Source organism: Thalassophryne amazonica, chromosome 3 (assembly GCF_902500255.1).
Source record: "Thalassophryne amazonica chromosome 3, fThaAma1.1, whole genome shotgun sequence".
NCBI lineage: Eukaryota > Metazoa > Chordata > Actinopteri > Batrachoidiformes > Batrachoididae > Thalassophryne > Thalassophryne amazonica.
Window position 1 is genome coordinate 149929126 of NC_047105.1, and position 17636 is coordinate 149946761.

Here is a 17636-nt window from a genome sequence, read left to right on the forward strand (position 1 = left end):
AAAAACAGACTAACCTTTTAGAGCCTTTTTGATGTTGTACACCCAATAAACTTTAACTTTTACACCTTAAGAAGCATCAATAATCCAATGTCCGAGCCTTAACACTTTAACTGCATGCTTGGAAATTTATTGCAGGTTTTGCAAGTGCCGACAACATAATCAAAATAGGTTATATGGTGATAATTTCACAACAGTAATTCAAGTATAATTAGAATAATGATTGGCAGAGATTTTTGTTTTTGATTCAATAATTCTGTCCGATCTTACTTTGACTGGGACTGGATTGACTTCTTAACAATTTTTCTAGGAGTGAGTGAAGGAGGTTTTTGAGGTTAGAGTCCCCAGCTCGATGAACTTGATTTCCTCTTCATCAGCTATTAGTCGTTAGCTGACCACGATCCTTGTGTGATGTTGTAATCCTTCAGGAAGTTAATCCACATAAGAATTTATTCCGTCTTCAATCAACCAAAAGTTGATCTAATCCATTCTGGTATGCGGTGATGTTCCTTGAGAGAGAAATCGTTGAACATTCCCCACTCAGACTTAAGGCCAGTGGTTACTCTTCCGTTGCTCTGCTACTCCGTGACTGGACGGCCTGAGTGGGAGTTGAAAACTCTCTCAAATGATCTTTTATGGCTCCAATCCTCTCACTCCACGATTCCAATTGCTGCTCACAAGATGGTCAAGTCTTGTGATCTCCTCGTAGCAGGGGACAAGTGGCAACAGCACCTCTCCCTGGAAGAATAACCCCGTTTTCTGGTGTTTCACAGTTTATATATGTGCTTGACTCTTGTTGTCTTCAGATGATCTTGGTTACCATGGGGACACTGTTGACTCAAAACCTCCTCCCTTCTCCTTCCACTTACTGGAAATTTCTGCAGCTCCTTACCAGTAACTTATTTCTCAAGTTCCTCTTTTCTGTTAACACTTCAGCTTTTCTGAGAATTCATTCTTTTAAATCATTTCTTTAAAATCACATCAATCATATTCAATCATTTCATTACAACTCTCTTTCACATAAAAACAATTCATATGATCATATACAAACATTTTCATTCCTTATTATTCATTTCATATTTTACCAACATCTTAATCATTTGATCAGTTGTTTATCATCAGCTTTTCTTGCCCTGCTTGCGACATCATCTTCACTTCCTCTTTTTTTCCTGACTCTGCACACTGTATGAAAAACAACTCATATAATCATTCATTTCACTTATTTGTAACATACTTTTTCTAATCAACTCTTAATTTTAACACATTAATACGTCATTTAATCATACTTGTCATGTTAGAATCATTTTTAGACATTACTTTTAACACATTAATACTTCATTTGATCATACTTGTCATGTTAGAATCATTCTTAGACATATTCCATCGTCTTCACCACTGAGTTCATTCCGTGGGCCTCCCCATTTGTAATGGAAAAGTCCGGTATGACCTTACTTACTTCTGTAAGGTACCACTGTGCAGTTTTAATCCAACAGCATGTATATTAACCCCATGGCACGTATTATATTCCAAGATGAAAACAAGCTGAAAGCAAGCTTAAAGTCATCTTTCCTGACAGTATCCTGTGCCTGTGCAAACACCGCAGAGCTGTCTTGTAATGTTTTTTTGTTGTTGTAGTTGTTTTGTTTTTATACTTAATTTGTTAAAAAAAAAAAAAACTGCCATGAACACCACTAGCCAGTAGATGGCAGTAGAGGCCTTGAAATCTTTCCAAAACAAAATCCCAGATAATCCGTCTGCTACATTTAGGTTGCGTGGAATTTAACAAACGCAAATACAATAACGTCTATATACCCAGAGAATATATTCACGAGAGTTTTAGGCACTAGAGTTTAATGCTGCTGTCCGTGGAGCCTGAACAGAGTGTCTGAAATGCATTTGTCCTGTTGTGAACACCCTGTCCTACCCATAATGCACTGCTGGGCTCAGCATGTGCTCACAAAACCTTAAAAGTAGAACATTATTTTAAAACTAAAACATATATCTGATATTTTCAATTTATAAAACTTCAGACATGACAGTAATTTTAAATAACTTGTCCAAAATTAGTTTTGTTAAAATTTGAACCACAAGTCAAAAATGTATGCCTCTGGATGACTTGGGTGATATTGCCAGCATATCAGTATGGTGTTAAAGGAAATGTTTTTTTTTTTTTGTGACTAGTTCTCCTTTGCCTGCATAGGTAGAGTGGTTTTTCCTGGAAGTATTTCTCTACTGTTTGCAGAGGGTAGAACTATATACATCTGTTAGGAAACTTTTAACAGGTAGGTCTCAACTGATTTTAAATTTTAAAAATATTTGCTGTTGTTCAGCTGGGTTTACTGCGTTATCGGTCAAAAATTTATTGGAGGACAATTCATCGGAAGATAATTAGTCCGATAATGGTTTTTAAAGTTATCTAAAAAGATAAAATTAATATAAATATAAATAAATATATAATAAAAATAATCCGATAACGAAAACATTATCTTCGACAATTATCTGTTATCGAATTATCGGAAGTGTGCCCACCACTGCTCATCACTGTGTTAAAGAAAGGACATAAGTCCTGCTCACAGACTGATTGCCAGAGACAGGACATGTCCACATCAAGTCTAACTCCAGACATCTCCACATTTACTTACAGACGGTTCGTTTGTGCGCAGGCTCATCTTGAGTGTGCATCTCGGAAATCTAGAAAAGATAAACTATAAGAGAACTCAGAGCGCAGACCTACAGCTTAGCACAAGAACAAATATAAAGTAGAAGATAAATCAGAGTGGACAGTCTGTCTGCAGCGCGCACCTGACACAGACATTCCTGCATCATCATGACACCACAGGAAGCTCGAGGCAGCCCCGGTGTGAAAGGGGCTTTAGAGATTGTGCTCATGAAGTATTTTGGACCTGTTGGTGCAGTATGACAGTAATAATAAAGAGCTGAAACTTGAGATTGATTTTTCAGTTTTAGTATGTTTTAGTATGTATAGCTATCAGGTACCTGGTATCTGGTATGTGGTCAAGATGAGGTTCACCGAGGCCTTAGCCAAGATGAACCTCATCCTGACCAGGTCCGCATAATCACGGGTACACGTTATCAAAAGTCTGTAATTGTATAGAGTTGCTGTTTAGTCACAACTCATGCTGAAGTCTCCGTTTTCTCTGACACTCTCAAAAGAAAAAAAACAAACAAACACCATCTCACACCCCCAGTGGCTTCCCCAAACTCATGAACAGTTAACCCTCACATGACAACATGAACATCAACTCTGTGATCAACTTGTCCAAGTCCAGCAATTGCTCCAGAGGCTGTATTGTAGGTGTGAACAGTGATGCCGACGGCCCGAGTGTGCTTCTTTTATAACTGCAATGCAGATGCCGTGCACGCACAACACGTGCGTGACACATTCATAAAACCCGTAATACTGCCGTGATAATCGCAATGCATCTGATCCGTTTCCTCACTACATGTGTTATATAACCGTGATTGTTCATCATATATTCGCTATATGTATATTATTAATACGAGGTCTATTAGAAAAGTATCCGACCTTATTATTTTTTTCAAAAACCATATGGATTTGAATCACGTGTGATTGCGTCAGACAAGCTTGAACCCTCGTGCGCATGCGTGAGTTTTTCCACGCCTGTCGGTTGCGTCATTCACCTGTGAGCAGGCTTTGAGTGAGGAGTGCTCCACCCCCTCGTCGGATTTTCATTGTCAGGAAATGGCGGAATGATTTGGGCTTTTTTTCCAGCAGAATTTTTTCAGAAACTGTTAGAGACTGGCAGCTGGAAACCATTAGAAAAACTTTTCTGGCTTTCGGTGAAAATGTTACGGGCTTGGTAGAGAATAAGGAGTGTTACTGTTGCTTTAAGGACGGCCTCCAGTGGCTTTGGGGCATGCCGTGCTCCGAAGCCGCCATCGACAGGCTGAACGACCATTTCATTTCTAAACGGATGGCTGTCTGGATCCGGGACCATCGTGTGCCATTTCTCTGGTTATCACAAGAGCTGGACATCAACCATTTTCCAGCAGATTTCACTTTTAACAAGAGATTTTGTCATGGAAAGCCGAGCGGAGGCTTCGCACGTCACGATGGATTCGCTACTAGAGCGAGACAAAACCACCTCCGTTTTGGTCTCACAGGACAGCTTTGAGATGGCCTTCAGACAGCTGTTGGTGGTTTTTCCATCGAGTGATTATCCGAGAAATTGTGGTTGTGCCTGGACATGCCAGAACATGTCCCGTGAGGCTTCATCACGGCGTTGCTTTGCGCCATGTGGCACCGCCGCAAAGCGCGAAGCCTCCGCTCCTCTTTCCATGACAAAAACTCCTGTAACAGTGGAATGTGCCGTTCATTTCCAAACTGGACGCTGTGTTTTATCCGGGACGTTGTCTGACTAGCACAGGAATTGTGAAAAGACGTGGACATCAGCACTGTTTCGGCACATTGAGACAGACGTATGTATAATCATTAATGGTAAGAGTGGGTATGACGTCAAAGCCTTGGTGCATGACTTCCATCTTCTTCAGGCTGATAGTAAGGCTGAATGCCGCACAGACGCTTGAGAAGCGATCGAGGAGGGTCTGCAGCTCATCTTCGCTATGAGTAACGAGAGCAGCATTATCAGTGAATAGGAGATCACGTAGCAAACACTTGCGGATGTTGGTTTTGGCTCAGAGACGACCTGGGTTGAATAATTTCCCATCATATCAAGTACGGAGCAGAACGCCCTCATTTGCTGACTCAAAAGCGTGTTTTAGGAGAATGAAGAAGATGATGTTGAAGAGAGTTGGAGTGAATACACAACCTTGTTTAACACCAATGTTAATGTCAAAGGCCTCAGACGTGTTGCCATCAAAATTGACAGTGCCTCGGGTCCCGTCATGAAATGACTTGATGAAGCTGAGGAGTTTAGGGGGGCAGCCGATTAAATGCAAGATGCTAAACAACCCTTCCCTACTGATCAAATCAAAGGCCTTTGTAAGATCGATAAAGGCAATGAAGAGGAGTCTTTGTTGCTCTCAACATTTCTCCTGCAGCTGCCTTAGAGAAAATATATATCCACTGTAGAGCGATTGTGACGGAAACCCACTTTGAGATTCGGGGTAGACCCTCTCAGCGAGTCTCTGTAGGCGGTGTAAGGTTACTCGAGCAAACAGCTTACCAGCAATGCATAGTTGTGAGATAAGACAGTAGTTATTGTGATCACTACAGTCTCCCTTGTTCTTGTACAGATTATTAATGAAGGAATCTCTCATATCCTGTGGGATGGATCCCAAATCCCAGCACTTGCAGAGAAGCAGATGAAGGGTGTCAAGGAGCTTGCTTCCGGCACATTTGAAGACCTCAGCCGGAATGCCATCTAAGCCAGGTGCCTTGATGGAAGATATTTCATTGATAGCTTTGGAGAGCTCTTCTTTGGTGGGAATTGCATCTAACTCCTACAATGTGGGGAGCCTTTCGATTTGGTTGAGAGCAGAGGGAGAAATGGAGCTGGCGCCACCATAGAGCTGGTGCCACCATAGAGCTCGCAGTAATGCTCAGCCCTACACTCTATCAGTTTAGACTTTTCAGTTACGATCTCCCCAGCTGATGACTTCAGTGGGCCATACTTCTCTTGTGTAGGTCCAGTAGCCTTCTTAATTCCGTCGAACATACCCTTGACATTGCCGGTGTCAGCTGCAGCTTGGATCTTAGCACAGAGATTCATCCAGTAGTGGTTGGTACATTTCTTACATTCTTCTTTCGCATGACTTCTGGCCTCGCACAGTGCTTCTAGGGACTTCAATGTGTGGTTGCGTTGGTAGTTCTGCAGGGCAGCTCTCTTTGCTTCAATAAGGGGATGCAAAATCACAATGTTTGCGTTGAACCAATCTTCACTTTTGGGTTTCTTCTTGCTGAAAACCTGCATTGTTGCATGGTAAGTCACGTCTTTAACATGCCGACAGTGGTCCTCTATTCTGAGCGCATGGTAATTCTCTAGCTTGGTTTGGAGGAGTTCTTGAAAGGCTAGAACAGGGGTCAGCAACCTGCGTCTTCGGAGCTACATGCGGCTCTTTAACCCCTCAGCAGCGGCTCACTGTACCTTAAAGGCTCCATGACGGTGAATGTTTTTTTTTTTGCTTCTGTGTGGCAGCGTCTTTTAAATTGAAAATCTTGGAGGATTTCAGACTGAGTGACGCTACGTTGACAGCATTGTGCTGTCATAGGGTGAGTACATCAGTGCATGTGAGACAATGAGCGTGGAGCAGAGAGGGAGGATTTTAACCCGCCTTATTTCAGTACCAGTGTGGTACCAAGGGTACCGTCCTGTTCACACCATGTGCGCATGTCAGCGACAATTACACTGAATTCATGAGATAACATTGATGTCAATCTATGCATTAAGCATCATCACAGACAAAAGAAATCATCAAAATTGTTTTAAAAATGAGAATATATATGAATGCCCCGAATAAAAAAAAATACATACGTGTATAAAAAAAAAAAAAAAACCCTGATGTGGAGAAACTCTGCAGTGATATTCACAAGCAGAAATCACATTTAGCAGGTGAGAACTCTGAACTATAATCAGCTGTTATTTTCCAGAGGTAGTTATTTTAGATCTTGATGTAGTTGTTTTATGTTCAAGCACAAAACATGAGTGAAGAGGAGAAAAAAAACAGGATGACTTCATCACACTAAAATGAACTCAAGTCAGAATAAAAATACAAGCTGCTGATTTTTATGTTATTTTTTCAGTTATTAGGCTGCAGCCATATGTTTTATTTATTTCAAAGTAAGAAACTGTTATTTTATTCTTATTTGTTTTCAAATAATATGGGGAGTCAAATCAGCCTGCATTGTTCTTTTCTGTTTGTCAGTTTTCCTGCACGTGCATGTTTATTCAACAAAGTTTTTTTTAAAAAACAATAAAATGTTAACACTTTTTTATAGCAGTCCTGTAATTTCAGAAATGCAACAGAAATAACCACAAATCAGAAAAACTTAGAATTGTATGTAAAATTGAGATAAAAATAAAAAATTTTGCAGTATTCCCAGTTTTTCCACTCACACCCACAGAAGCCAAAAGTTCTTCCAGAGTTGTGTCTTGATGGCTTCCCTCACTTGTCTCCTTCCAGCATGGACATTTAGTTTTTAAGAACTGCCTGCTTGACACATATTTACCGTAAAGTACCACACTGTTTATATTTCTAAATAATTTTTGTAAATGAAGTCTAAGAATTACTCAGTGACATGGAAATGTTCATGTTTTCATCCCCTGACATATGTTTTGTGGCTCCAGAAGAATTATATTTGTGGAAGACGGGACAAAAATGGCTCTTTTGACAGTAAAGGTTGTAGACTCCTGGGCTAGAACCTTCCCCAGGATAGCAGTTGCGGCAGTATTAATGCGAGATTTGGCAGGATTTCGAGCACGGTGAAGTTTCTTTGGGCAAGACAGGACCTTTGAGCAGACAAGGGAGTGGTCAGTGTCACAATCAGCACTGTGAAAAGATCTTGTGATGCGGATGTTATTGAGATGGTCCCGCCATGTGATAATGAGGTCCAGCTGGTGCCAATGTTTGGATCTGGGGTGCATCCAAGACAACCTGTGTCGCAACTTCACAGAAAACAAGGTGTTTGTGATACAGAGGTGATGGTAACACTCTGCTACGCTGAGTGTATTGTTGTGTACTGAACCATTTGCAAGTAACCCAGATAAAGCCTTTTTTACTCAAACCATCATGTCCGAGAGTCTGCATTTGCCTCCTACCGCTTTCTGTGTTGAGCCATTTCGAATCATGACAGAACAATCTGGCCCTTACCAGGAACCAGCAGGCTCAGATTCGGAGATGGACTTGAACATGACTGCTATTAAAGAGACATTTGCCGACCTAAGATTTTTCTTCACCTGTTTCTGCCACACCCCAGGAGAGACGTTTGACAACATAGATGAGGCTTGGGAGGTTGTAGAGGCAAACACCTGGTTATACAACATTTTCCCCGATTTTGAAGATCTGGACATTTTGTTTTCAGGCGAGAGGCTACCTGACTGAGTGACCCAGCCGGCGCTGCACCTCCCATCCATTCTGTCGCAGTTTGACACCGACTGGACTGACCTGGAGGAGGATTCCTCATCTGATGCAGAGGAGTCACCACTTCAGAATATGGCAACATTCCTTTTTAAAATACAGGACTTATTTTTTGAGTTCAGGAACAGTCCTGGAGAGTGGAGCAGGCAGCGCATTTTTTTCTACATTAGATCAGAAGTTGCTTGCTGCACCCGATATGATTGCCAGCTTCCCAGAGTTAAGTCGTATTAAGATTCTGTTTAAGCAAGGTCTACTTCCTCCCTGCCTCAACAATCCCATGGACTTCCTGTTCGAGTCTGAAATGTATGATTCCTGTCTTGACACACCCCGCTCTATGACGCTGTCTGCCAAAGCAGTCATGCCTCCAATGCCGTTCATACAGCCTTCCTCCTGTCATCCTGTTACACCTGCTCCTCGGAGATTGCTCATGCAGGAGCCGGTGAAACGTATTCAGTCTGGGAAGCCTGATCAGCAACCAGATGCAGCTACGGATCCGGTCCCGCCTCATCAGGCACCTGTGCCAGCACCCCAGGAGCTCCGGGCGCCATTGCACCAGCCTGCTGCCACCATGACTTCCTCAGAGTTCTTCTCAACGAGAACTGTTGCAGCCATGATCAGTGGGATTGTAAGTTTTTTGCTATTTTTCTTAATCATGCTTCCCCATTTTCAGTGTCCGTTAGGAAGACTGTGTAATGTCTCGTTTCTGGACACCACCTGGCCGCTGCATTTCTTTGAAATGATGGCATTTTTTTTAAACAAATGACAAACGATAAGCTTAGAAACAGCTTATCGTTTTTCATTTGTTTCAAAGTTTGCTTAAGTTGTGAGTCCTCTCAATATTTGTATTACTGTTGGGAACTGGTTAGCTTCCCATGACATGGTTCACTGAAGTTCTCTTCCTGGAGCCATAAAGCAGTATTGGACCTGGTTTGCTCCCCAGGTCAATCTACTTTATTGTCAGTTTTCCATTGTTCTACTATTGCAAATTTTGGCAAGTTTCTCCATTCTGAAGGTTCCCTCTTCTGGCAAGTAACAGTCTTCTGGTTGGTATGGCTTGGTAAACAGTTTATTGTCCTGAGTCTCATTCCGGTTTGGTCTCTACATGCTAATGTTACCCTGCTAGTAGCTATAATGCTATCTTTGTGGTGGTTTCTGGAACTCGGGTCTCCCTGCTCCCCACTCAGTTCACACTCTGCATGGGTCATCGCTCCAGGTCCTTTTGCATTTAATGTCACTCCCAGGTCCATTCTTCGATTTTCAATTATTGATTGCCTTGTATGTAAGTTTGGTTATTTTTTGTACTTTTTGCCTTTTATTTTTTCATGTAGCACTACTTTGCCTTTATATTTTCTCCATGGTCCCTGTAAGCTTTCTGTCTGATAGTGGTTTCATTTTTTGGATGTCCTTATTTTACAGCGTTTCTCTACATGTGGTTCCCTTCTTGGTTCCTTTGTTTTCCTAGGTCCGCAGAGGATTTTTGTTCAGTGGATTCGCTTTTCATTTCATTCTTCACTCTTTTTTTAAATCAGGATTTTCACTTTTGGCAATCCTTTAAATTCATGGTTTTGGTTTTCAGGCATACTTGTTTTTGGTGTTATTTGGGTTCTGTTTTTTGTGTCTGTCGTCCGTTTATCTTCCCCTCCATTCTTTTATTGGTTTGTCTGGTTGTTGCTGACTGCTCTTTCTTCTTGTATTCCTGGAATTGTGCATGATATTGCCATGCAGGACCTCATCCCCATTCGTTCATTGCTCAGGTTTGTTGGTCTCTCCCGTTTTGCCCATTTGATCACTGCTGTTGTGCTAGAGAGGTTTTTTTTTCCCCCCAAGACCACATCCCGCCTTGTCCCTGATCCCAGTTCCAGCTCTGTTCCCATCCATCCCTCATGGAGCCCTCCTGTTTCTCTCTTGCTCCCCGTTGGGCATAATGGTCACCCTCCTGGCTCTCCCGTGGGCCACTATAGGCCCCGGACCAGTCCCTCGGGGTTCCCTTGTCTCTAGGACTGCTGTGTTGTCATCCGTCTGGTGAGCTCTCTGCTTTTTGTCACCCGTGGAGGCTCAGGTTTTTGGTTCCCCATGTTTGGTCTTATTGATCATCTGTCCTGCTGCTGCCCAACTCAGGTTTTTCTGCCAGTTTCCCATGGTCTTGTGGCCCACCCATGGTCGGGTATGTGCTTGGTTGCTGCCCTCGTGGTTGTGTGTGTGTGTGTTGGCTCACGTGGGGGGTGGGGTGTCTGTCAGGCTTGGCTTCAGCTCGGAGTTTTTGCTCTGAATTTATTGACTGAATTCCTCTGTGGTTCTCTGGTTTTATTTTCCATGTGTTTATACTTTCTCTTTTAAGTCTCTGTTCAGTTTTGTTTATTGCTTTCCTTTGTGTATACTGCTGTCACCGGTTCATGCGTTGGTGATCATTTAGGTTTGCTGTCATTCATTTATTCCTGATCTTCTGAAGTAGTTGAGAGAACAGCTACATCTTTGTGGATCTACACAGCTGGATCGGCACTGACTGGCAGGCCCGCGGCAACGGTGGGGGCGATACATCCAGGCCTGAGGCGTCGGCTACGTCCGTGGCTGGCAGCGGCTACATCCGGAGCTGGCGGTGGAGGCATCGCTGGAGGCGGTTCATCCAGACCCGAGGCATCGGTGGCAGCGCTACATCCGAGGCTAACAGCGGCTACATCTGCGGCTAGCAGCGGCTACATCCGGGGCTGGCGACGGCGGCAACCGAGGCTGGCGGCGGTAACATCTGAGGCCACCTACGGCTACATTCCTGGCTGATGGCGGCTACATCCGCGGCTAGCAGCAGCTACATCCGGGGCTGGCGGCGGAGGCATCGCTGGAGGCGGTTCATCCAGGCCTGAGGCAGGCGTTGGCTACATCCGAGGCTAACAGCGGCTACGTCCGTGGCTAGCAGCGGCTACATCCGGGGCTGGCTGCGGCAGCGGCAGCAACCGAGGCTGGTGGTGGTAACATCTGAGGCCGCCTACGGCTACATTCCTGGCTGATGGTGGCTACGTCCGTGGCTAGCAGCAGCTATGACCGAGGCTGGGGGCGGCCTTGAACGAGGTTAGCAATGGGGAGGGTTGGTGCGCGGCGACCGGACCTGTGGTGGTGGAGTTTATGGGTGAGAATTGTTTTTTGCAGTTAACAGTGGCCATACTAAGCCACGATAGTTAACATGGCACCACCCAAGAAAACGGAGAAACTTGAGGAAAATATAGAGGAGATAAAGACCTCAATAAACCAGATATTAAAAGACATGTCTAATTTAGACAAGCTGACGGTGGAGATTAAAGAACTCCAAAAACTGGTTAATGAGAAGGACAAGATCATTAAGAAACTTGAACAACGTGTAGATGAACTTGAACAATTCACTAGAAAAGATGATGGGTGGTGGATTCTGGTGGAACCAGTGGGGAGAATGCACCACCTGAAGAACGACAATCATTGGAACAGCAAGTTACAAACTTTTTATATCAAAATGGTGTTGACATCCATCAAGACACTATATCAGACTGTTATACTGTTCCAACTAAAGATAGAAAAAATAAACTACCTAATATTGTTATATGATTTACAAGCAGAAAATATAAACATGAAGTATTAAGACAGGCAAAGAATTTGAAAGGAACAAGTGTCTATATAAATGAGCATCTAACAAAAAAAAATGCAGATATTGCTAGGGAAGCAAGACTATTAAAAAAACAAACATATTGTTGCTACATGGGTCTGGAATTGTAGGGTGTGGATTAGAGTAAAAGAAGGAACAAACGGTATACAAATCAAAAACATGGAGGACCTTAAAAAATACAGACCTGAATAGACAATCAGATATAACATCTGTTGGTAATTGGACCAACAAAAAAAATCTGATCAAACATGGAAACAGAGGATAAAATATATGACATAGACACTAATATTGATGAAAGTATATTTGACTTAAAAACGATTGGTTGCGAGTATTATACGGTAGAACAGCTAAATAGTAAAAAAATTGCAGAAGATACCCTGTCACTCTTACATATAAACAGTCGAAGCTTGTATTGTAAAATGTTGCAAATAAAAGATTATTTAAATCAGTTTAAAAATAAATTTAATATTGTTGCAATCACTGAATCTTGGCTTAATGATGATCTCATGGCTGATGTTCAAATAGAAGGATATGAGCTGTATTTTGTGAACAGAAGAGATAAAAGGGGCGGTGGTGTTGCTCTGTACATAAAGGCAGATCTGATATGTACAATTGTAGAAGAAATGACAACTGTGGATGACATCATTGAAATTGTAACAGTGGAACTTGTACATGAAACATCTAAAAATATTTTAATCAGTTGTGTATACAGAGCACCAGACACATTTACAGATAGAATAATAGAGTTATTCCATCAAATTAAAAACAAAATGCTTTTTATATGTGGAGACTTTAACATTAACATAGAAAGCTCCAGTTGCCAAAGAATAAGTGATTTTGTGAATTCAATGTATAGTTTGGGGTTATTCCACTTGATAACAAAACCAACCAGAATTACATCGCAAAGTGCAACGGTAATCAACAATATATTTACAAATAGAACAGATGAAATTATCAGGAATGGGATCTTGACGACAGATGTTAGTGATCATTTACCAGTCTTTTCAATATTTAAATATAAAAATAGGTACAAGAAAAAAACTGTTATAAACTTTAAAAGAGACAAGTCAGTAAAAGCCTTAGAGGCATTAAAATATGATCTTAAAAATCAAAATTGGGAAGAAGTTTATGTCAGTGATGTTAATGTAGCATATAACTCATTTATGAAAATATTGATGAAATCATATAATAAAAAATATAAATTAATAGAAATTAGTAAGAAAAGAGTAAATAAACCATGGCTGACAAAGGGAATAAAAAATGCTTGTGCAAAGAAAAACTATTTATATAGGTGCTTTTTAAAAATGCAAACAAAGGAAACAGAACACAGATACAAAAAATATAAAAATAAACTATTGACAATAATTAGGAAACAAAAAAAAGATTATTATAGTGAACAATTAAATAAGAATAAAGATAATATGAGGGCAACATGGGGAATTATAAAAAGTGTGATTGAAAGTGATGGAGCGAAAGCAACTTTTCCAAATTATTTTGTCAAAGAAAATAAAGAGATATATGACATAAAAGAAGTGGCAAATGGGTTTAATGATTATTTTTCAAATGTAGGATCAAGTCTGGTGGGAAATAAACCAATAGTAGAAGATACATTACATACACTTGTAAATACGGTCAATAGTATTTTCCTGGACAATGTGGAAAAAGATGAAATAAGAAATATTGTAAAAAAAAACTGTGTAAGCAAAAGATCAACTGACCATGAAGATTTAGACATGATGACTGTAAAAAGTATAATAGAAACTGTTATTGAACCATTTACTTATATTTGCAATCTGTCTCTGTCAACAGGGATTTTTCCAGATGAAATGAAAATTGCCAAGGTAGTCCCATTATATAAAAATGGAGACAAACATAAATTCTCTAATTACAGGCCAGTATCATTGCTTCCACAGTTTTCTAAAATTATGGAAAAAGTTTTTGTGACAAGGTTGGATAAATTCACTGAGAAACATCATATTTTAAATAATGCTCAGTATGGATTCAGAACAAAACATTCGACAGCTATGGCAATTATGGAATTAACAGAGAAAATATCAACAACAATAGAAAATAAGGATTATTTTGTAAGTATTTTTATTGACTTGAAAAAGGCTTTTGATGTTATTGACCACTCAAGATTGCTTCACAAGTTACAACATGGTAGAGGTATTGCACATCAGTGGGTAAAAAGCTACTTAGAAAACAGAAAACAGTTTGTTCAGATAAATAACACCAAATCAGAATTGTGTAATATTACTTATGGAGTACCACAAGGATCGGTACTTGGACCCAAACTGTTTATTTTGTATATCAATGATTTTGTGAATGTATCTAATGTGCTTGGTAGCATTTTATTTGCTGTTGATACAACGCTGTTTTACTCTGGATCAGATATACAGGAAGTAGCACAAGTGATAAATACAGAGTTGGAAAAAGTTGAACATTGGTTTGATATAAACAGACTGTTACTAAATATTAATAAGACAAATTTCATATTGTTTAATGACAGAACAAAAAAAAAAAATAACGTGTCATTACAAATAGATGGAATGGATATACAAAGGGTAAAAGAAATGAAATTTTTAGGAGTCATGATTGATGAAGATCTTACATGGAAGTCACACATAAATTACATAAAAGGAAAAATAGCGAAAGCCATTGGTGTTTTGCATAAAGTAAAATATTCATTAAATAGTTATGGATTATTAACATTGTACAATTCATTGATTTTTCCCATATTTAACTTATTGTGTAGAAATCTGGGGATCAACATATACAACTTATATACAACCTTTGTTTATTCTGCAGAAAAGGGCTTTAAGGGTGATTAGCAACAGTGGTTTTAGAGATCCATCTAATCCATTGTTCATTAAGTACAGGGTACTTACATTTCGTGATTTGGTTGATTTGAAAATATTACAAACAATGTACCAAGCTAATAAAAATGCTTTACCAACAAACATTCAAAATATGTTTGAGAAAAGAGTAAGTAGTTATAAACTGAAAGGAATAGAAGTCTTTAGAAAACCAAGATTTAGAACCAAAGTAAAGGAACAGAGTATTGCAGTAAATGGTGTAAAATTATGGAACAATCTCAACAAAGAAATTAAAGAATTAAGGTCGCTTACATTATTTAAAAAACATATTAAACTAGATGTATTAAGTAAGTATGAAACTATGAAATAAGTCAGTGGGCTGTAAGGAAGTCAAAAAGGTAATTTGTTAATAATGTTTAAAATGTTTTAAGTTTAAAAATGTAACCTGTCAGTGATGTAATCTATTAAATAATGGTCATAATTATGAAATAAGTCAGTGGTATGTGACAAGTTAAAGAAATACAATCTGTTAAATAATGTCAAATAATGACACTGGATATTGAAAGATTGTATTGTAAAAAGGGGCAGAAAATATAAGACTTGTTCTTCTCTCTGCTCCTTTTCATTCTGGTAATTGAGATGCTTTATTTCTGCTTTTCTGTTTTTTTTTTTTCTTTTAAATGAATGAAATAAATATTGAAGAAAGAAGAAAGAAAGAAAGTTATGTATTTTCTGGTTTTGCTTTATTTATCTTCAGTGTGTTATTGTCAGGTTGTGTTCTGTTCGTCTTGGGTTATATTTTCTGTTATTGTTTATTGTGTGTTACTTATTGCTTCATTATGTAGTCACCAGTTTTGCTTTCGGTTCAGCATTTATTTTCTGTTGAACCAATAGTTTTTTTTGCCACTTTTATTGTAATCACTTTTCTGTATCATGTCTGCTGTCGTTTTAGTTATAAGCCTTAGTTTTTTCATTTCCACTTTTTGACTCGTCACCTTAGTTCTTAGTTTTGCCCTTTTGTTTAGTTCATGTTTATTATGGTTTGTCACGCACATCACGATAGCACCGTTGGTTTTCCTACCGCTTAGTTATCTTGCCCCAGTTCACTTTGCTTTTGCCTCACTGAACTCTCTTGCACTTACCTTTGTCTTCACGGGTCATGCCCCCTTCCAGAGCCTTCCACACGCCTGCACCTCATCACACCTTGATTAACCTGCTCCCTACTTAAGCCCTCACAGTCTCAGGTTGTTGTATTTTTTGCACTTTCCAGCCTCATGTCTGTCCTGTTCTGCCTTGTATTTTTTGACCTTGCTTATGTTAACCGATCTCAGCCCTGCCAAATCCCTGAACCTTGCTCATTTTTTGACTTTGCTTCTTCCTCTGCCTGTTGGACTCCTCATCGCCACTGTGTTTGACCTCTTCTCGTTTTTGCACCTCACCTCAGCCTGTTACCTGCCTCATACCGCTGTTACGCTGACTGTTTTGTTGTGTACTGAACCCTTTGCAAGTAACCCAGATAAAGCCTTTTTTAACTCAAACCATCATGTCTGAGAGTCTGCATTTGCCTCTTACTGCTTTCTGTGTCGAACCACATCTGCATTTCTAAGGTATTCATAAACAGCTTCCCCCTTTGACATGATTTAATCATGTCAACAATTAAGGTCGATTTGATATGATAATTAAATTCCCGACAATGATCCAATACTCCAGTCAAACCAACATACTGCCAGACATGTAGGCATATGAGAGAGAAAACTGACCCACCTTTCGTCAAAAAAGTGACAGCTGCCAATCAAAATCGGCCACGTCACTAAGCCCCGCCCCCTCTATGACGTCATAGCCAATCAGAATTGATGACGTCACTATGTCCCGCCCCTAAGCCCCTCCCCTAGTCCCGCCTCCAAGCCCCGCCCCTTATGACATCACAGCCAATCATAATCGATGACGTCATTATGCCCCGCCCCTAAGCCCCGCCCCTAGTCCCGCCTCCGAGCCCCCGCCCCTTATGACGTCACATCCAATCAGAGTCGATGACGTCAGTATGTCCCGCCCCTAAGCCCCGCCCCCGGCTCCTCCCCTAGTTCCGCCCCTGGCTCCTCCCCTAGCCCCACCCCCAAGCTCCTCCCCTAACCCCGGCCAAGCACCGCCTCCAAGCCATACCTCCCCTCCCACCCAGGGTCTAATATTTTAATGTCATTTTATTTCATGAATTAAAGAACGATTAAAAATACCTAGATCTTTTTAATGTATTAAAGAATTAACTAATTCTGAAATAATTAAACATAAATCACTGTCTATTATTTAATGCCCCTTTAATATCTTTAATTCTTAAATTATTACGTTTCCTTTTCTGTTTTTTAATTCGTAAATTAAAGAAGGGGAACAAATACCCGTCTCTCTCGGCTGTAAGTCTTTGCAGCAAGACGGTCAAATACCCACGCATAGAGCCGCTCGCGGAAACATGACCCCACGGCTGTAAAATGAAGATGCAGACTGATGCCGGGAAAGAGTTTTTTAACAAACCGTTCAAGGATTTAATGAAAAAACACCGGATTCTACATTTTGCCACCGCAAGTGATCTGAAAGCCTCGGTTGTCGAGAGGTTTAATCGCACGCTAAAGACGAGAATGTGGAGATATTTTACTGCTAAAAACACGAGAAGATACATCGACGTCCTACCGTCTTTACTCACGGCTTATAACGAGAGTTATCATAAAAGCATTAAGATGAGGCCGAATGAGGTTAATGATCGAAATGTCGATCAAGTGTTTCAAAATTTGTACGGGGCATCCACCCTACGCAGGAGGCCTGTGAAGTGTAAATATAAGGTCGGAGATATAGTCAGGGTCTCCAAGCTCAGGGGAGTTTTTGATAAAAAATATGAACAAAGTTTTATGGATGAAATGTTCACGGTGTCAGAATGTATACAACGTACGCCGCCCGTTTATAAATTGAAAGATTATGACGGTGAGATCATTGAAGGCTCATTCTATGAACCGGAATTGCAGAAGGTTAAAATAGCAAAAGACAGACCGTATCAGGTTCAAGAAATTATTCGTGAACGTTTTACCAAGGGAAAGAAATTTGTATTTGTCAGATGGAAAAATTGGCCCGAG